General features: G+C 37.1%; 1 protein-coding gene and 1 long non-coding RNA gene across 22 annotated transcripts in view; one reads left to right on the plus strand and one right to left on the minus strand.

Moving 5' to 3' along the window:
• The first annotated feature begins 2,654 nt into the window (after nt 1-2,654).
• mbnl2 (muscleblind-like splicing regulator 2) overlaps nt 2,655-22,541 on the plus strand; it is a 91,763-nt gene continuing 71,876 nt past the window's right edge. For 13 of the 21 annotated variants that reach the window (XM_056258656.1, XM_056258651.1, XM_056258636.1 and 10 more), the window contains exon 1: nt 2,655-2,898. The gene's annotated coding sequence lies outside the window, so the exon portion shown is untranslated. Of the gene's footprint in view, nt 2,899-10,349; nt 10,434-22,541 lie in introns of those variants that run through there. The other 8 variants (XM_056258658.1, XM_056258655.1, XM_056258653.1 and 5 more) reach the window with 2 other exon arrangements.
• LOC130090991 (uncharacterized) lies at nt 5,750-6,319 on the minus strand. Its single transcript, XR_008807756.1, has 3 exons — nt 6,188-6,319; nt 5,942-5,983; nt 5,750-5,868 (listed from the first exon to the last, which is right to left on the minus strand). It is a non-coding gene; the product is annotated as an uncharacterized LOC130090991 (long non-coding RNA).

Genomic DNA, 22,541 nt, shown 5'->3' on the forward strand with positions numbered 1-22,541 from the left:
TAGCTGACTGGGTTCTGACTTCTAATAATTTAATTTGCGCTCGGCATGTAGAAAATAATAGTATCAGTGAGTTCCGGATCATTAGGAATGTCTCTGTGCAACAAATGCTTACAAGAAGAGTATTCAGGTCTCCTTGTAGAGAAAGACGTGCTCTAACCAGCCTCTAATCGTCATCAAATCAATATCCTTCAGTCCATTAGGTTATTTAGTGTCTTTGGATAAACAATGGGCTGAATGTCCATCCTCGTAATACACATCAATACATATTTTTTAGTCATTTATTTCTTTAAAGCTGCCATTCAGTCACCTTTACGTCAATGTTAATTGATGATCTGCCAACCTAATGAGTTTCCTCAGGGACAGAAATGTTGGCACATCAATTATTTCAATGCAGAAAGTCTCAATTAAGGGTTCATGCAAGAGCTAATACATCACAATTCTTAGTTCAGATGTCTTAATGAATGACATATTCATCATTATGGATTTTTTCTTTCTGATTTTCTCAGTTCCCATGCATGCATGCTGTCCTTTATCAAATACAAAACCTTAGTCTTGCTGTCACATGGTGTTCGTCTAGTCATGGCCAGTTATATGGGGATTTTTACGTATAGATGAAACCCACAAAAAATGTATTTTAAGTGGAAAGAGATGAGCTGGAAAACAAATCTATCTGTAGTCTTTCACTTTCCAACAGGGAATGCCAAACAAAACACAATGTCACCATGTAAGGTTATTAGTTTTCTCTATTATGCTCATGGGATATTACTTTATGCAGCTCTTGTTTGATTACGCTATTAAAATGTTTAGCCATTTGTGTTAACATGAAAATGAGCTGGTTTTATTCAAATAAAATAAATGATTTAACATTAGTAAATAAACCCGACTAAAAATGCAAACAACGCGAGTCAATAATATCTTGCTCCATTTATCATTAAGTGTTTAAATGTACTTTTAACCCTCTAGTGCTGTTCAGTCATTTTTGACCCAAAAATTGTAAGTTTTTTTTAAAGATTTTTTTTTTTTTACTTTATCGGAATAGTACGAAACTTGGTAAAGGTTTTATCCTTCAGTCTATTAGGTTCATCATTGAAAGAGTGCATTAGAAATGAATGGGAAACGAGTTCGGAAGGGTTCGGTACTACACTCTAAAAAATGCTGGGTTGTTTCAACCCAAATTTGGGTCAAATATGGACGAACCCAAATTTTGGGTTAAAAATTTAATAAAAAAATGTACAGTTGAAAGTGAAAGTTGAAGTTGGGTTAAAATTTTAAATGACATTTTTAACCCAACATTTGGGTTTGTCCATATTTGACCCAAATTTGGGTTAAAACAACCCAGCATTTTTTTAGAGTGTAAACAAAATCTCACTGAAAGCTCATTTTTGGAGATATCAACCTCAAATTTGGAGCACAACTTTTCCAGCTTTTATTTTCTCAGTAAAACGTGTTTTGGAAAGTATATATTTCGTATAAGAATTGAAAATGGGATTGTTGTGCTGTTTTCAAGTTCACTTTTTTAAACTTTTCACTTCAGCAATAATCTGCCAAGTATCGTTTTTAAAAAGAGACAAAACTGAAGTCAAGATTTATGACAGATTAATTTCCTTTTCAGGTCTATGCTAAAAAAAAGTTAATAAATGGATTATAACTCCAGCATAAATATAATTTAGTACCATTAAATCCCCCAAAATATTAAATAAAAAACATTATCAAACTAAAATATAGTACAATCATTTCATTTAGTTAAAAAAATAAATAAAGGATAAATAAATAAAAAAACCAGAGGATTAGGAAAACAGACAGTTTTGTCTATAAAACACATTTTCCTCTTTTTCTGTAGTCGTTCACAGAGATTGCCACCATTATTTATTAAATGTTTTGGTTACACTTTATTTTAAGGTGGCGTAGTTACATTTCACATATTCAAATAAGTACTGAGTAATATTAATTAATGCACTTACGGTTAAGGTTTGATTTTGGGTTAATTACTTGTAATTATGCATATAATTTGCTGTTATTACTATGTATGTAATGTGTAACTAATAAAGTGTTACCAATGGTTTACATTTTATTTTATTATTGTGTATCTATCTCAGATAAACCTGCCCCAATATAGTCTATAATTTACTGTTTTTCCCAGCAATTGTTGTCATTACTTTTCAATTATGCACTTGCGGGCTTCATCTTAAAAGTAATAATGCATGGCCATAGGGGCCTGTGGGCGAAGGGCTCTCACTCACTATCTTACATGTAAACTGTTGCGGATTCAGCCATCTGAATCTAATCGTCACCATCTAAAGAGCACAACAGGCCTTTAGCTTGTTGATTTAACAGTACTGTAGCCCACATCCATTGTACCCTCTGGAGATTCACTGTTGTTTCCACGGCAACAAGCAGACCCTTGCCCTTCCCAGGGCTCCTGACATTCATTTGGACTGTACCACCTCAGACTGTAAATCGGGGGGCATTACCACATCTGATATGACTAGTCTTCTGACTACATTCCATAAACTAACATTGTTAACAGATTTTTAAAATTCCTTACCATATAATAATGAAATAAATATGTATATAAAATAGATTTTAAGTATATTTGCCGTTAAAACAAGAAACGCCCCCTCCCCCCCTTCCAGTCACATGACTTGGTCCCTCCTCCCACGATCTGTCAGAACAGCTTGTTGCACGACCAGCTTCTTGGTAAACTAACTTGAGTTCGGCGTTAAAATCTAAACCAGTTGCCTGACAAATCGGGTTTCGCGCGGACCGACCAGAATGTTCGCTTCGGTTAGAAAACAAGCCTTAATTTCTTTGACTTAACGAGTCATTTACGGCAGTTTCCATCGAGCTCTTTTTGCTGTCTGCGTGATTTGTGGTCAAGCGGCAGGTCATGTTAACCAGGTAAGCAGCAGGCTAAATTCACGCGTTTTCAGTAGCGAAAAGCTATATTTGACTGTTTATTTTCGATAGAAAATGTTGAATGTCAATACAGTGCTTGTCATTGCACATTGCAGAGATAGAGAGAGAGAGAGAGAGAGAGAGAGAGCGTGTTTAGCTACCGTTGGCTTCGTCGCTCAGTGATGTCGACATGGGTTTAGTAATGTATGGTCTCCTTGTTGCCGAGCGAAAAATAAATGGATTGGAAAAATGAAAGTGCGCGATTGAGCCCGAGAAGTTTCCATGTTTACGTTACATGAAACGCCCGCGTGCTGCCCCGTCGTAAAATCACCGTTGGTGGCAATGAGTTTTGACGTTAAAATCGATGAAAAATATAATTTGACAGGTCATTCTTCAGGATCGTTTGAGTTATCAACGGTTCTTTTTCCGCGTCATCGCTCCGTTAGCTACTTCGTGATGGGAATTAATTTGAATCTTATCATCACGACAGTTTATATAAACCGCCATGCGAGTTTAAACGCTATTAATGATGTAACAACTTGGATAAGAGAACTTCAAAAAACAATATGAACATGTATATCTTAAAAGTATTTTATATTCTAAAACAATGACTTCATACATTTCGTTATAAAGGTTATAAATCGACCAAGATCAGAAATAGGCTCGATATTCTCTTCGAAATAACGGCTTAAAGAATAGTTTTTGCGTGTGGTAACGCACACACAGAGATGACGTATGATATTCGTTACTTCAGACTTGCCTACTGGTCTTTTTCCCCGTCATCGCTGCGTGAGGAGAATGTAATGACGTCAGTTTATAAATAACCCGCGAATCTCGAACATTTCTGGCTCTGCTGGCTTGATATGTACAGATTGACATATGGTTAACCCATCAAGACTAGTCCCGTCACGAAACCGCTCCCAAATCCCGAGCCACACCCCGTGCGCGCGCAGAGCACGTGAGAGCCCGACAGCTAGTGCATTATCATCATCACCAACACACAACTACTAGAACTCTACACGTCACGCGCTTTCTATATTGTTTTTTGTTTGTGCGTCTGTCGTTGTCTCCGTGCAGTATTTCATGGTACAGTATTGGATATGAATACTTTGAAGACCTTATTCATGTAACGTGCTACTAGTTCAAATATATCATGGTTCATATCCCCAAAACATTATCATGATGATATATGGTACTGTATATGTTAAAATGTTATGGCTCTGTGTTCAAAAACATCTTTTTTTGTATTTCAAGTTTCAGTCGAGACATGCAGTGAGTGAGTTACCTGAGAAAGTGCTGAGACATAGATAAAAGAGGATATATGCTAAGATGCTTTTCTAAATCTCAATAAGCATAATGCAAGTATGACCCAAATAGGAATCTAATTCCATGATCTCATTTTTATTTGCCCTCACAGCAAGTATCGCACCTTTCTCATTGTTTTCGTGAATTAAGCCTCTGTCTGATGATAGTCTGCACACGGTTGTTCAATGTAGGATAATGCTTCTTATTCAGTGAGGATGTCTAATAGGGGTAATTAGTTACCTTTGGGTTTTAGACGCCAGAATTTAGTTTGCCATCTCAGTATAATGTGCAGTTTACTGTAGACATGTTTTACAAACAAAAGAGCTGACTAGAACAGGGGTCTTCAAGAAAATGTTCTTTTTAAAGTTATATTTTTAGTAGCTTATTGTGCTGAATTATTAATTGTCTCACAATAAAATGTATTAAGTGTAATTAAAATGTAATGTTTACATTGCAAAGCTAGTATTGATGGGCCTGTTGATGCATTAATTTGGTACGACATGCCAGATTTAAAGCAACTCTCAGAAAACCCTGTTCTAGAAATCTTTATGTAAATGTAATGGAGGTTTGATGAATTTGCATCAGGCCTGTCCTATGCAAAAACCTTTACATTAAATTAATGCTTATGGATATGAAATGTCTTTGCATTTCCATTTATTAATTTAGTCGATGCTGTGCTTTATTAGAATTTCTCCAATGCTGATTGATTGCAAAGGAAAAATGCAAGCGGTAAATTGCAAGGACGCTAGACACACACTATTGTACATTTATGTTACCGTTCATACTCTCAAAACCTTGATTTGTGTCTCGTCATCTCTGAAATCCGTCCAATAGCATCGTCATGACAGATCGGCATGCTGCAAAGAATCGATTATAGTCTGAAACAGGAAGCTCAGAGGTGGTTTACATTTCTGTAGAACATTAACAACATGACACGTTTGATAAAGTAATCATTAAAAGGCTTCACGAGAGCTTGAAATCGTGATATGCAACGTAATAGCTGTATTAGTCAGAGCTGCTCAGATAAATGAGGAGAACGCTAGAACTTGTATATCAAATATTTAGGCTTAATGTCTCAATCTATAATAAGCTTTTAACATCCTGTGATTTTACATCAGAAATTATGGGTTGAATTATTTACGTGACACTAAACAACGCAGAACCTTAAATTGTAAATATGCATGCACAGAAATGCTTGAGAAATACCAGTTGATTTTCTTCCATAATTTCATACTCTCTTAGAATAAAAATTATAAAATAGTATTGCCTTATTCTTATTTTAAAGTAAGAGCGGCACATCTATTTGTAACTTCAATATGCGAGGCTTCCGGTGTCATTCAGTTCCAGACAGTTGTTTTACATGTACAAAAAGAGTTAATGCGGCTTGATTTTCCAAACTGGTATTTGTATCATATTATTTTAACGTATTATCATCATGATCAAAAACACATTGGTTTGTAGCGCAAGTATTACTGAACTTTGTTATTCTTCTAGTTATTGTGGCTTAGTAAAATCAGAAGTCTTGCACATGCAAAGAAAGCCTAGAAAAAAAGGTACAAAAGCTGTCACTGGGTCTGTACCTTTTCAAAAGGTACACTTTTGTACCTAAAGGGTGCATATTGGTACCTTAATGGTACATATTAGCACCTAAAATGTACATATTAGTACCTAAAATGTAGCCTACATATTAGCACCTAAAATGTACATATTAGTACCTAAAATGTAGCCTACATATTAGCACCTAAAATGTACATATTAGCACCTAAAATGTACATATTAGCACCTAAAATGTACATATTATACCTACAATGTACATATTAGCACCTAAAATGTACATATTAGCACCTAAAATGTACATATTAGTACCTACAATTTACATATTAGCACCTAAAATGTACATATTAGTACCTTAATATACATATTAGCGCCTAAAATGTACATATTAGCACCTAAAATGTATTAGTAACTAAAATTGACATATTAGTACCTAAAATGTACATATTAACACCTAAAATGTACATATTAGTACCTAAAATGTACATATTAGTACCTAAATGTACATATTAGCACCTAAAATGTACATATTAGCACCTAAAATGCACATATTAGCACCTAAAATCAAAATGTACATATTAGTACCTAAAATGTACATATTAGTACCTTAATATATATATTAGCACCTAAAATGTACATATTAGCACCTAAAATCAAAATGTACATATTAGTACCTAAAATGTACATATTAGCACCTAAAATGTATTAGTAACTAAAATTTACATATTAGTACCTAAAATGTACATATTAGCACCTAAAATGTACATATTAGCACCTAAAATCAAAATGTACATATTAGTACCTAAAATGTACATATTAGTACCTAAAATGTACATATTAGCACCTAAAAGGGACAAAAGTTTACCTTTTGAAAAGGTACAGCCCCAGTGACAGCTTTCGTACCTTTTTTCTGAGAGTGTATAGTCTACTTCCACATTGGAAAATAAGGTGGATAAATTTGGACAAAACAACACAGTACACCTGTATAATTTGTTTGTGCATTATCATTTGACTAAATACTTTGGTTTTCAACCTCGATTCTAAATGCCAAACGAGCAATTTCAGCAATAAGCACTTTAAACCAGTGAGAGTGTTTAGTGTAATCACATAGAGTTGACTGTCAGGGTCATCAGGGTTAGTTGGCAGCTGCATTGAGTGCGAGTGTGTGTCTCGCCTCATTGATGTTTAAGCATTGCTTTGTTTTAACATCGTTTGCCGTTGCTTTTGTAAAAGCACTCTGGCTGTCCCATAATTGCAGTGCGCCTGCGGGAACCTGAGCCCCTAAAAGCAGGAGGCTTCAGCTGTTCTATTGATTTGGATGGAAACAGTGTGAAGCGGCTTCTGACTCATCACTTTACCCGACTGCATCATCGCTCACGTGACGCCGAGAGAGGAGGACGTGTGTGTCCTCGTCGCCCTACGGTAACGATGCTCATTGTCATAGTGATGGGTTGCCAGGGGATGCAGAGACCTTGGAGGCAGGCAGAGATGCTGCGTTTGACGGAGGTGTTAGTTAGACATGCGAGAGAATTCAAAGTCTTTCTTCGGCGTGACTACACAAACACTGCCTTGAGGGTAGAGCTCGACCGATATGGGTTTTTCTCTAGCCGATATTTAGAAATCGAGGCAGCCGATGGCCGATATATAATGCCAATTTATTTAGGTTGATATGTTTGGCCGATTTTCCTTTTTTTTTTTTTTTTTCATCTCATAAAATCTAACAGTTAATAAGAAGTGAAACCGAAAATTGCTTAAATTAAACATTTATTGAACAACACAAGCCTTTCTAATCAGTGCACTTGTATTTATATATATATATATAAAGTATGTATAGCCTATGTTAAATATTAAATACACAAAACCGAGATGCTGCGTTTGACGGAGGTGTTAGACATGCGAGAGAATTCAAAGTCTACACAAACACTGCCTTGAGGGCATGTACACTTTAAAGCCATCTTGAAGGAATAGTTCACAAGTAAATTAAGATTTTGTCAACATTTACTCGGCCCCATAGCGCTGTGTGTGTTATTTTCACTCTTCTGTGAAGAAACTTGGCAGAAAGTTCATGCTGCTCTTTTCCATGCAATCAAGGTGCATGGTTGGTGATCGAACCCGCCAAACTACAAAAATGACAACAACAAAAAAAAGCACCATAAAGTTAGTTCACATAATCCATGCTCTGTAATCAAAGTCTTTTAAAAATCATACGATGGCTTTGCATGAGGAACAGAGTGAAATTAATGATGATATTTAATGAGAATCTCGTTTGCGATGCGTAGCCCCGCCCCCGACCACACCCAAAATTATAGCAGCACGATTCTGGATAATTTTTTGTTGTTGTGTTTCAAATACAGATCACAATTCTCCGACTATTCTGAACAGACAACTAAACACAATAGCATGTAATTTACTAGAGGTTCTGACAAATTGCTGCAGTCTATTTAAAACATTTTTAATTAATTGTTTAAAAAAATTCTTCTCTGGTTTCATTACTGGATGAATCAGCATTTTGAGCAAATCTTTTCAATTAATGATTCAATGACAAATATATATTTTTTTAACAATCACTTGTCGCCACCGACTGGTGTAACGATTTAATCGATACTATCGTTATTTGAAGTGTCAAGTAAATTACTTTTCAAAGTAAGAAGTAAGACCATAGACATCAGTATCCGAATTATAAACCTTTATCCCAGTACTTCTGTGATAATGGGAATATTTGAAGAGTTTGGTTCCAAAGCGCAATAAACGGCATTTAAAAAAAACTATTTAGTTACTGCAAAAATCAGTATTGTATCTGGTTGGTATTGAAAAGTCAATGTTTAATTTTAAGTAAAATGCGATATCCGCCGTGTTATTCTGTCATGTTTTCTCCCTTTCTTTCCAAACCGCGACAAACGCCAGTCTCCCTTCTCTGCAGAATGCGATATATCCGCTCTCAACCAATCACAGCGCACCATTCCACTCTCAACCAATCACAACGCACCATTCCACGCAATGTAAACAGTAACGGCATCTATTTTGTACTTTTCGATCAACAAACAAACAAAAAATTAATAATTTTTTTTGACGGCATTGATGAACCTGTGGTTGTTTCTGCGGTGGGTAAGAAACGTAAGGCATCGAAATCGAATCATTTACGTGAGGAGATTAAGAAGATGAGGCACTCGGGAGGAGGAAAAATGTTTTAAATCTTCTTTACAGTTCTTAATAAAAATATTATACTAATAAACTTACGTTGTTGTGTATTTTCAACAGTTTCAATATGAAAAAAAAAACGTTTATATTGATTAAATGGATTAATTGCATTTTGAAAAAAAAAAATCTTTCTTGGTAAAGAAAACACATTTTTACTCAAATTAATCTAAATGGATTTATTGCGTTTTGAAACCAAACTGTTCATTTGTAACACAGAAATAGTGATACTGTGTGAATGAAAAGACTGTTTGTGAAGCGGTTTCATTCTGGTACATGGCAACGAATCGTTGTCATTTATGAATAAGATCGCGTGGGTGTTTGAATCCAGATTGCGATCTTTTAAAAATCAATACTGCCGAAAAGTAGCTCTCATGAATATTGAATACATGTGGATTTAAATGTGAGATCGATTATGGAAGTTTTGACATACTTTTATGATGCTTTTTTATTGTGTTTTTGTCCCTTTTTTTCCCCCAGTCCATTCAGACTAGTCTCATTTTGTGTTCCAAGGAAAAAGAAAGTCCATCACGTGGTTGGAACAACTATTGGTAACACTTCATTTCGATGGTCCAGTTTAGACATTCTACTAACGATAAGTAACTTTTCAACTACAGTACAAATCTACCACAAGTCATTAGAGTTTTAGTAGACTCTATGCTAGGCTAATATCTGCTAACACATTATTTTGATGCTCCCCAACAAACATTCTACTAGCTTTGCAACTATATGTTAACTTATTCTACTAACCCTAACCTAACAGTCTACTAATACTCTTATGAGAGTTAGTTGACTTGTAGTGGCAAATTAATGAGAGGATACTTATAGTAGAATGTCTAAAGTGGACTGTTGAATTACTAACCCAACTATTCCTTCAACATGCCCAATCTGTGCTCTTTTCTGCTAGCTTGCCGTAAATAAAACATTTCCAGTAATAGAGATTCATCTCTGTCACAGTGTATAGTTTGGGAAAGTTTGGGAAAATATGTCAATTCTCTGTTGCCAGGGCGTAAAAATGGGGGAATACCTTTAAGATCAGCGTTCAGGAGCCTGTCATCGGAAGCTCTGAGGTCAGCCTGCCAGTTTTGGGAAACTCGGCCAACAACAGAGCCTCAGAGAGGGAATGCGTGATGCTATTGGCTAGTTTGCGGATGGGCGGGCTCTTGCCGGAGGCAGTCTGGCAGGAATGGGTTGGTTGCGGGAGAGGAAAGGAGGGGAGGGGTGTGGGAATGGCTGGAAATGTTTCAGCCAGATAGTTGAGCAGCGAGCAGACGCGCTGGTCCTTTCTGCGCTGTTGCTGAGAGAAAATCCCCGTCTCGGCATGGGCCGCCAGCTCGCAGCTTTGCATAGGGAATGACAACGGTCGTTTTACACCGGGAGAGCGGGAAGTGAAAGGAGTCTGATTGCTGTACCAGATGCACACAAACTGAGCAGGAGCGAGAGTGCGACGTGAAGAGAAAGGAGGCTTCGTTTATTCCAGCAAGGTGGGAGGAGTAGGGATCCTTATATCCTTTAAAGTTCCTGTTTTTCCCAACACGAGGAATTTTGCTGCAATATGCTGCATGCGGGCAGGGGTGTGGAAAGAGAGGGAGGGAAATCTTGAGTTGTGTCAGTAAGTTACTCTGTCTTTATCCCATGTGTATCCCAGTCTTTCCGGTTTCTTTCCCTTTGAATTCTTTAACATCTGGAAGTTAATTTCCGTTTTAAGAGTGTAATGCTTATATTCATGTAGTTTTATGACCGATTCATGAGAGTTTGGTCTCATACCGAAGGCATATTGGTGCAGCATTTGCTTTGTAAGATAAAGTTTTGTTTTATGAAATTGAAAAGGCAAGGAAATTATGGTAGTTAATTGTCCTGTCTAATAAGCAGGATTTTTATCCCATATCCCAAATCTTTCCAGTTTCTTTCCTTTTGAATTCTTCTTGCAGTTTAAAAAAAACAATGCTTATATTTATGTAGTTAGAATGACTAATTTGTGAATTTGGTCTCGAACCTAAGGCGTGTGTAGCATTTCTTAGAATATGTTTTGTTTTCTGAAATTGAAATTGAAATCATTCCAGGGAAATTATTCCAAACCTATCCAAAGGTTTTAGTCCAGTCTGATTAGCAAGGGCTTTATGCAAATTTACTGAACGCCAGCATCGTTCATGTTGGCCCGATCAGACCTCCGGTCTTACTAGACGTACAATCCAGACTTTAAAAGAGCAGGACGGACCTGCGGCGTGGCAGGAAAAGGCCGCGTTTGTGTCGAACATTTGGCAAACGTGTTGGGAGGAAGAGCGTGTTTTTTTTAAAGAGGGAGACTGACTCTGCCCTTCCCGTTAAAAAACCCATGAAAACAGTCTAGGCAGCCACTGACTCTTTATTAGAGTACAACAGCTCTCCTCTGAATCGATCAGAAACACGTTTAGACGGACTCGGAAAGGTAATTAGCTGGCACCTTTAAACGCTTTACAACTGCCAGGCGTGTTTCATGAACAAATTACCCTTTATTACGAGACTATTTTAGTGGGGGTGCCGTATGGCGCACTTCTAAAGAGAAGCGAGACTTTGTGCCAACGTCTTCCTGTCAAGGCGAAAGTTTGCTGTAGAAGAGAGGGAGTTTTTAAATGCAAGTTAATGTTGTTTTCAAGATTCTGGCTCCTTTACCAGCCGTTAAAGGTAAGTCAGTGTGTCATAATTAGCTTTTTCCTGAGATAAGTTGCAGGATATTTTCTGAAAACACAGCGCAAATGTCTGTCAGTCGCTAAGTAGATCATATCTGTGCCTAAATGATCTTCTTAATTAAATTGCACATCAGTTTCAAACAGCCCGAGGATATGAGCGCCGCGGTACTAGCCAGGCATGGCTGCCATCCACAACGCTATAAATAACTAGAGACGATGATCTGGGGGATAAAAGCAGCCTTGGTGTTATGAAGATAATAACTTGGGTCACCGGGATTCAGTTTTACATTAAGGCTATTATCATATGACACACCCGTTTTTGCTGACCACATTGAATCAAGGCTGCAGCGCTTTACAAACGGCAACTACCGTCTGTCTTCCCTTGTATTTGTTCCCTTTTCAATCGTATTGCAGAGTTGTAGATTGTTTTAAATATGAGAATTTGTTTTTAATTACATTATTGTGATTGTTTATCAGAAGACGCTTCCATAAACGCCTTATATTCATTCAGCTGTACAGAATGACTGCAGCCAGCGTGTTTTCTAATTACTGGAACATATGACTTTAATGGATGTTTGACATTTAGGCTAACTCTTGACTATGAAGACATTAAGTGGCATGATTAAAAAGGGTGGTTTTAGTTATCTAAAATTCTTCCAGCTGTAGAAAATGTGGCCTAGTTTTGTTCTTGAGTTACTTCCAAAACAGCGATCGCCTTGACTTTGTCCTTCGCCTGCTCTATGATATGATGATCATGTCATTGTAAAAAACCTTCAGGAAAGAAAAGCGTGTTTTTCCCCCCCAAACTCCAAGTCACGCAGTCATCTCTCAAGAAAGATTCAGACTTCATTGATTCAGTTTCAGAGGAGGTCAGAAGAGTAATGTATGGATCCGATCGCGGCAGACAGTATTTACCAAGATGTGCTACCAATGTTATACGTTAGGGTTTAGTATTTTCAGTTTTGACCAATGAAATCTTTAGAAATCGGGTTGTTTGGGTAACAAAATCACATCAATTACAACCACCTCTAAACCTCATATCTTCATGCATGACGTTTTGGTCAACCGGAGGCTAATTAGATGCAGTGAAGTCAAAAAAAATTGTGAAACAACCCAGGATCCTGCAAATTAGGAGACCAATATGATGCAATTCCAGCTGGCCTAGGCAACCCAAATCCTGATCTGATGCCATGGAGGATTACCCCACATTCATCCTTGGGTTTGGAACCACTATTATTGTACCAAAAGAGGCTGTTTGAATGGCAGAACCAGTTTGGAAAAGCCTACCCCAATGCCAGTTCACCGGTTATACTGTAATTTTAAGCTGCTCAACTAAAGTTGTAAATGGAATTGTTCTTAAGATTCATTATCTTTTACACCGCCTTCACACCGGCAGTTGAAATCAGCTCCGATACGGCTCCGAAACGACCGGAAGTCATTCATTTCCTATGGAGATTCGCAGACCGCATGCGAACGGGTCCGAAACGGGTCCGACCGAGTGCGTTGCGAAGAAAATCGTGTCCGTTGTTCATCCGGATGCGTTCAAAAAATGTAACTCTTGCGAAAAGCTACGGACGGTTCCTATCCGACAATTCCAGCGGAAGTTAAGAATTCACAAACCTGAATTCTTAACTTTTAATAAAATAAATAATGATTTTATAACGATAAGTTGTTATGTCATTTTTTTATTTTCATGATTTTCTAGCGTTATTAGGGCAGTTAATACAATTAAATTGTAGGCACACATGATCGAACTATTGACATTATACCACTATATCACATTTTTTAGCCGACCTGACATGTCAATGTCCTGAGCAACTTTCCTCACGTAGCAGCCTTCCTATTAATATCTCTATAACCCTCATCAGAGAGATCATACAGAACTGACAGAATCAACCTTTCTAGAATCAACCTTTCATTTTTGTTCGACCCGCCTCCGACGCTTTTCACGGTGTAGTACGACGTCCGTTGGGGGCGTATTGCGTATTACGGAGCTGATTTCAACGGCCAGTGTGAAGGCGGCGTTAGACAGACGATCTGTAATTGGCATTGGTTTGGCTTAGGGATGGAACGATTACCGGTTTCACGATAAAATCTCACGGTTAGTATTATCGTTTAAAATGTAATTATCGCGAAAACCGTGTTCGATTATCTCGATTTTGAAAACTCGTGGTAAATCCTGCGTTTTCATGCACTATATTCCAAAACTTCTGAAGCCATTCGATAGCTTAATGTGAAGTACAAATGGATATTTAAGTCGCTAAAGTGAATGAAAAATTCATCTCTCCTCAGTCATTCAGGATTCAGCATTCAAACAGCGTGTCACGTTCGGCTACGCCCTTAACTCACTCCAAAATCAATGTTTCCATTATATCCATTATGTATACATTATTATTCATAAAAGTAAAGTACTTTATCTTAAATCTTGCTGGGGTTTATTTCGGTTTCTAAATCGGTCTTTCTCCCGGGTGTCTGGTAGATCACACTGTCAGTAGAGAGCATGTATTGTTCTTCACGCGCACAGTAACTGAAATATTCAACTGTTAAAAGAAAAGGCTCAATAAACTGTTGCATAGATATGATCTAAGCATCAACATCTCTTCCCCTTGTCTTTATTTTTACTTTTCAATGCGAGGAACGCTGTGACTCCATATTGCTGCAAGCATAAGCGCTTTGCCGCTCTGTATTCGAGCCTTTCATTAGGCCTATAATAGTTTTGCTCAATGAAAGATTACGATTTTAATGGTCTTTCTTGTTCTGTCCTATCTATCAAATGTTGTTGCCTCATGAAAAATTTAAATGTGCTATACATTTAAAATAAATGTATTTTCATTTTATAGTATATGTAAATACATTTATTTGTTTTTCATCAATGTATTTTAATACAAAGAGCAATGTGGACATTTTCACTAAAATAACATTTGCTGCTGAATTATCCTAGCCTGGTTAAAACCAGAGCATTCTCAGTTGTAACTGAGTTATGGTCTGGCAAAGCGTCATAGACAAATCATTTCCAGAGGGGCGTCACCAACGGACGTCGCGGATAGACCTAAACCCAATCAGAGCCATGAAGGAGATGACGTATGCAGAGCGGCGGAGAAAGTGTTGTTCTTTGCTCGGTTTTTAACTAAAAGGAAACGTTCAAATGGCTTAAAACAGACGCGATAGCTGATTGGAACGAGTGATGTTCGACGGCGGCATCCATCTTTGTAATGTAGGCTACAAAATCTGCTTCAAAATCCCAGCGCTGTCGTCATCGTGTAAAGCCCGCCCCAACGTTTCTGATTGGTGCCTCGATTTCAACGGATTGGAAATGGGCTTGAATGAGCTCTTAGCCAGACTAACTTTCAGAGCAAATCTAAATTTGCCGGAAGTTGTCTGGGTTTTCCCAGGCTAGAATGATCCACTAACCTCATTTATAATGGGGTTTTACTGAAACGAGAGAGTCTGATTTAAGAGATGTGCGTTGCTATTGACGACGGTTATATAATTTAATGTGTATGCTTAAAAGAATTGCATAGAGCTGCTTTTTATTTGATTTTATTTGTTGTTTGTTGATTTCCAAATATAAAACTTGTTGAAATTTTGTCGTGATAATATTAATAATCGTGATAATTTTGGTTACTATAATCGTGATATGAAATTTCACACCGTAACATCCCTAGTTTGGCTTCTTGTTAAATAGCAGATGCCTTTAATCAAGGGGTCAAGTTTCTTTTTTAAGGGGATCTAAGACTTGTTCGATACTTGCTTCAGCACTTTCTGGGATTGAAGAAGCTACAGTCTTTCTATTACCAGTTTAGCTACTTAATAACAAATTAATTAGCAACCTAGTTATGTACCTCACAAGTAACCCAGAAGTTAGGTTATGTTAGCCGGGTTAGGGTTAGGGAACGCTTGTTGTTCACAAGTGTTGTAAAGCGATAAATGTGGCGAAAATTATTTTATCCATCAAAAAAAGATTTTTGTTAAAAAAAAAAGATCTCCTCCAAATGAGCCATAGATTGGGCAATTTTAGCTACATTTACATGCCATGCACCCACATAATTTATTTAAAATCAGATTGATGGCTTAATCGAAAAGGCACCTCAATCGATCCATTTGAGCTCTTTCCGAATGCAATTATCAATGACTGTAGACCTAAAATAATCTGATCACAAATTGTGTACGATTGACCAATTTACTCATGGAGCCTTATTAAGATCTCCATATCTATTGTATTGAACCATATAAGGCCTTTAAAATGAAGATACCAAAAGAAAGGGTTGCTAAGAACCAGAATCTAAAAGGATATTAAGATATCTTTAATGCTTCTTGAGTTACAGGCATGAAAACCTTGGGGCAAAAAACACAAGAAGTGCTTTTCCACATTTTTTAACGGCCACTGTTGGCATATAATGCAAGAAAGGTGGCCAAGTAAACATATTTATCTAACAGACCCACCAATCTCTGTGTAATATTAAAGTTTCTAAAGTCATTTTACCCCCCTGTAATTTGACTCCAAATCTCAGGTAAAAATTGTGTTTTTGATCCCCCTCTACAAAATAGTGGATTACTCCGTCAATATTCATCTGTGACATTTAATATTTTGGCTTTCATCACTATTTATGTTTGTCTGTCTTCAGGAAAAAATATTAACTAAATCAAAAATTTAAACTGGGGAAGTTTCTAAAATTTGGTTGATTTGACATGGAATGACCCAGCTTCCATTTTTAGAAATGTCATCAAGGAAAAAGCTCTCGATAGCTCCGGTGAGATTATCTTCTTGGTGTCTTTCTCAGGCTCTCAACGCATAACTGAGCACTACACATGCGTAGTGATTGGAATCAGTTTTGATTGGAATACACTGTCTAAAAAACAAAGATTATTGGAGTATGTTTTGCAAGAAAATGCTGTTTTCTACTTCAAAATGTCACGTTTAATTCAATGTGTGTAACTTGCCATTTGTTTGTACAGGGTGGCCTACCATCCCGTATACGGGATATCTAACTTTACTTCGCTATATTACTATTAGATCCTAATCTAATTATGACAAACTATATCGTTGGAAAGGTCTAAGACTGCTAAATAGATATTTGACTGCTGTTTTTTGCTACAAATTATGTAGGAAGAGTAACCGATGATTTTTTGACAAGAGTGCACCTCAAAAAATCTGCATCATAACAGGAGTTCTGACCTTTGTCACAAAAAGTTGACGCACACACCTTTAATAATTGAAACTTTGGTTTTCATGCTAAAAGTTCATAATAAAACATATAATCTAGTATTTTTCAATAAAAAATTATAATATAATATTATCCTCTAAAAAGTATAATATGTATATCTTCTAAAATACAATATTATCTTTTTTTATCGCCTTTTTTATTATATCACATATTTTAGTAGTTATCATAAATTAGGTATCATTTGAAAGCTTACAAACTCAGAATTCATCCTGTGAAAACCGTTTTGAAATTGAACGTTGCGTTACCATAGAAACGGTACTCTAAAATATTTTATCAGGCTCCTCCCCTTTTGGGCATCATTATATTTCCTAATTTATAATCAAAACCTTTTCTAATCTTGACAAAACACATATTGTCGGTGACAGAATTGATATTTGGACAGAAATTTATTAATTTGTTAAGGCAGAATGTATACAACTAAATTCAATGGAATGTATGTCACCCGGTGGCTATTTTTGGTACTACGCCTAAACAAAATCTCATGGGAACTTCAATTTTTGTGATATCAACTTCAAATTTGGAACATAACTTGGTTAGATATATGGCTTTGATTTTATAGTAATTTTAGAGTAAAAAATATTTTGTAAAATACACTACCGTTCAAAAGTTTGGGGTCAGTGAGAATTTTATTTTTTGGAGGAAAGAAATCAATACTTTTATTTATCAAGGATAGTAAAGACATTTATAATGTTACAAAAGATTCTATTTCAAACAAATGCTGTTCTTTTGAACTTCCTATTCATCAAAGAATCCTAAAAACAAACAAAAAAACTGTACAACTGACAGACCAACAACTGTTTCAACATTGATAATAATAATAAATGTTTCTTGAGCATCAAATCCTCATATTATACTGATTTGTGAAGGATCATTTGACACTGAAGACACTGACACTGGTGATGCTGAAAATTCAGCTTTGATCACAGGAATAAATTACACTTTACTATATATTCACACAGAAAACAGCTGATTTACACTGGAATAATATTTAATACTATAACTGATTTTTGTTGTATTTTTAATCAAATAAGCGCAGCCATGGTTAGCAGAAGAGAATTCTTTTAAAAGTATTTAAAATCGTACCGACCCCAAACTTTTGAACGGTAGTGTATATATTTTATATAAAATAAAAAATATATAGTGCAGTATATTTGATTTACTGTAAATTTAAACTTCCATAACTTTTTCATACTTTCATTTTTTGAAGTGTTTTCACTTCAGCAATAATCTGCTGAGTGTTTCCTTTAAAACAAGACCAAATTTAGGTCTGTATTCCAAAGCTTTCTTGAATTACAATCATTGAAGTTTGAATAGTGCATTTTAACCCCCATTCTCAAAAAGGGGGGTGACAGCTAAGGGGTTAAAAAGCCTATAAAATAAATTTTTCCTAATAAAAGGCCTTAAAAAGTATTAAAATGTCTTAAATTCAGATTCGATGGGTCTTAAATATTTCTGGTCACATTACCGCTAAAATGTCTCCAGTCTGGCGGACCCAATGTTCATCAAATAACCAGTGAAGCATCGAATCGCGAGAATGATTCTGATTTTATTACATAAACAGCAATTGATAATGATAATGCATTTCTGGTAGCGCTGTTAAGACTCACCTTCCTCTGTGAGAGATTTTATAGTGAGAAATCAAAACAAAACGAACATAACAGCACATAAATAACTCACAGAAGAAACATACTGAGGTAAAAATTCAAAATGTTGAGTTTTTTATTGATAACATATAGTTAAGTAACAACATGACAAGAGCAATTTTGCTGAATATTCTCACGATTGCAAATGTAACATTGATTTTAGTTTAATAAACAAGTAGTTAATATTAAATTACTTAGATTAAACATTAAATATTACATATACTAATGTGTATTTCCATCATAGGTTTGGTCTCAAAGTGGCATTAAAAAGGTCTTAAAAAATCTTAAATTTAACTTATCTGTAGACACCCTGTATTTTCAGCTTGTTCTGTATATGGAGCACTTTCAATTTATAGTTGTAGCATCTGTTGTCCAAATGTACTAAATGTTTTTTATTTCTATAATAAAAGCAAAATGACAGTGGGGCGGTGGGCATGTAATGTAATCGAGAACGGCCGAACACCATGTAACACCGACAGCCACAGCAAGCCTATTCCCTACAGTGACGTAAGATATGATATTGTACCTTTTTTTGTGTGTGTGTGTGATAATAGATAATTGCATCTGTGGAATGCATGGCTTTGCTGTTCAGCCAGGCGTCCTCCTCCAGAAGCACTAATCATTGTGAGGAAGGGTGGGGGCGTACAGACAGTGCTAATCTCTGCAGGTCACAATAAGGAGACCGCACACCTTCCTATACCTGCACACCATCTGTCCTCCCTCATCAGCCTCGTCCTCCTCGCTTACAGCCATCCGTCACAGCTCTCGCCTCTGAGCCCACAGCGACGGCAGGTGACTTGGCAGTATCGTGCAGTTTATTGGCCAATCTTTTTGAAATCGATGCCTTGTTCGGATATTATCATGCCATTTAGACTGTTTTTACTCCACACTGATGTGTTAGCTATAGCTAGCTTTGAACTATCTAGGCTACTAAAGCGCTTGGTTTTCCAAAACTCTGAGGATCTGGTTTAGGACATGGCAATGTCTTGACATTTTTGCAACTTTTTGTAATGTTAGATTTGCCCTACTATAGCATCATAAATGCAATTGACCCCGTCCGCTCACTCGGACAAACAGTCAACATTTGGTGACAGGCGCTATGGCAGCTGTCACAGTAAGAGACATTTCACAGGAGGCAATTGATGATTTTTGGAGACAGAAAGATTATATATCATCTCGAAGTCACCAAAAGGGCCTTAACTATTCATTGGAGGGTTATATGAATAATTTTATTGTTGAGAAGGTCGATGAAAAGCTTCAGCTCCAGGCAAAAATGTACAGGTCACAGTGTAAACGTGATAAACCGCATCTCGTTGCCATCACCATCTCGGACAACAAGATCGAGGATCAGCATTGTTCATGCACTGCATTATTTACATGAATCATTCAGCACAACATTGCTAACATTTGTTATCTCGGTTATTTAAAGATATGTTAATGAAGCTAAGTGACATGATGTACAACGCAGCTAGAAGCTAACGTCAGCGTTTTCTAGGCTAACGTTAGCCTACGTTACGTTAGAGATGTTAAAGATAACGTTCAAATACGTTGTTGACTTAGAACAGATGTAGACATCCTTGTTTAATTCTTGTTTAATTTATCCACGTGGTGTTGTGGTCATAACTTTATCCAGAGCAGACACTTATCTCGGTTGAGATGTGGCTTGGGAAAGGGTAAAAAATACACACCGTCGCCCTGCCTCTCGGGACACCGAGTGTCGGAGTTTCATCATGTACCCCATGCACACCGTTTGACCATTTTAAACTTAAAATGACAAGAAAAAACATATAAAAACGAATGAAAACTGACCAACTGCAATGCATTTCAATGGACGTGGAAGCTGAGAATGTATGAGTGTATTGGGTTAGCTATGCGCACTGTGATTGGCTCATCGCGCTTAGCCATAGGTCAATTAGTTGAGCCAGTGTAGTGTATAGTAGTGTATTTTGAAATCGATGCCTTGTTCGGATATTATCATGCCATTTAGACTTACCTAATAGGGGTGTAACAATATATCGTGTCACAATATATCACAATACAAAAATGCAACAATATGTATCGTGGATAGTGACAATATGTTTTGTTTAGTTCACCCAAAATAAAAATTACTATGCGAGGAAAAAATTCAAGTTTCTCAGCACTACATTAAACTACTATATAATGTTGAATATAATGTATAATAATGCAATGGGGGGATATTTGTGGGTCCTGATAAATGCCAAATGTCTGATGTTGCCAGTAAAACGTGGCCTACATTATTTTAAATATATCTAGTCAGAGTGAAAGCATGTTCGTCTAAAAAAATAATTCTGTGTTTTCAGCTTCAGAATCATCAATATTTTTTATTCTGGTGTCTCTATTGTCCTGTGCGTTGGGTTTCCAGCACCAAGTCCAAGCCTATACATTTACACACACCATGTAATACCAAATTTAGCATTTGAATCTTTTACCATATGCCTTGGAGTATCGCAATGATATCGTATCGTGAGTTCAGGATCGTGATATGTATCGAATCGTGACATGAGGGGATTGTTACCCTATTTTTACTCCACACTGATGTGTTAGCTATAGCTAGCGTTGAACTATCTACTAAAGCCTAGTTCACACTACATGATTTTAAAACGTCGGGCTGAACTGTGCGGTTCACACCACATGACTTGCTCTCTGTGAAATCAGGAGTGTTCAAGTTGCTGAGCTAGTTCACACCACACGACACAACGACGTGATTGATCCGCGGCAGGAGGTAACGCACTACACGAGTTGACAACAACTCTGTCACCCAACGATTCTATCTTGTCTACAAACCACGTTTTGTCACGAAAAATCACGTGATAAAACGAACCGGAAATGACGCGAAACAGCACGCGCGCCAATACCCAGCGAAGAAGAACACAACACGCGAGCATGCCTTGCTCTGATTGGCTGTAGCTCATGACATCACGTGAGCTTGAGTCGTGCGACAGCTCTGGATATCTGGCATGCTAGATATTTTTCTGGGCTCAGCGACGCGTCTGCGAGCGTCTTTGATGCGTTGTTGGCTCTTTCATACTAACAGATTGGCGAGCGTTCATCGCCCGCTAATCCCCCGCGATTTGCACGCGATAACACCCTGACCTGTCGGCGAGCTCAACGATTTGCAAATCGGGCTTAAAATCATGTAGTGTGAACTAGGCTTAAAGCGCTTGGTTTTCCCAAACTCTGAGGATCCGGTTTAGGACATGGCAATGTCTTGACATTTTTGCAACTTTTTGTAATGTAAGTTTTGCCCTACTATAGCATGCAATTAGTTGAGCCAGTGTTGTTGTGTCGGGCCGGTCGAGATCCAGTAGTACCGCAGAACTGCAGTGTTTGCACTTTTCAGGGAAATTTACCTACAAATAGTTGACTCTGCATATTAAGCTAGGAGATAGTAGAAGGTACATGAAAACATTACACACTTCACCTTTAAAGCATGCCTCAGATGTTATTACCATGTCATCCGGAGAAACCCACCCCGTCCTTGTTTTTGCTCCGTGCCGGCCTCAGTTGAGCGAACAGCCGACAGGGAGAGATTTCCATTGATTTGACTGGAATTGCAGTTTCTTTAAGAGAGAAAGCAAATGTTGGTTTGTAGCTTTGATGATTTGTGCATTACCACCATTTTTTGTCTTTAAACGTGCACTGTTTTATAAACCATTACCCTGTATTTGCTGTGCTTCAACGCTTGTGTTATCGCACCTTGGAAAGAAAAGCCAACAAGCCTGAGAATCCAAAGATTTGGTGGCCCATTATTTCGGTTTACAAGCTTTAAGCACTTCTCCTAGCTGACAGATTGTATTACTGAAGCACCCTTTAACTGTCATTCACCTCGTAAATTAGACCATCGGTTTTTTGAGTTCTAAAAATACAAGAGGATTAATTGCACGAGGTCACATCTGACATGGTTTCTATCCAATTTTTTTATGGCTTGACTCTCGGGGGTAAAGCTATGAAATTAAATAGTGCCGCTGAGACTACGTGTGCGACGAGTATGGCAGGCCATTTAATTTTATAATGGTAAAATGGAAAAGAAGCAG

Source organism: Rhinichthys klamathensis, unplaced genomic scaffold (assembly GCF_029890125.1).
Source record: "Rhinichthys klamathensis goyatoka isolate OS25496 unplaced genomic scaffold, OSU_Roscu_1.1 h1tg000157l_1, whole genome shotgun sequence".
Lineage (NCBI taxonomy): Eukaryota > Metazoa > Chordata > Actinopteri > Cypriniformes > Leuciscidae > Rhinichthys > Rhinichthys klamathensis.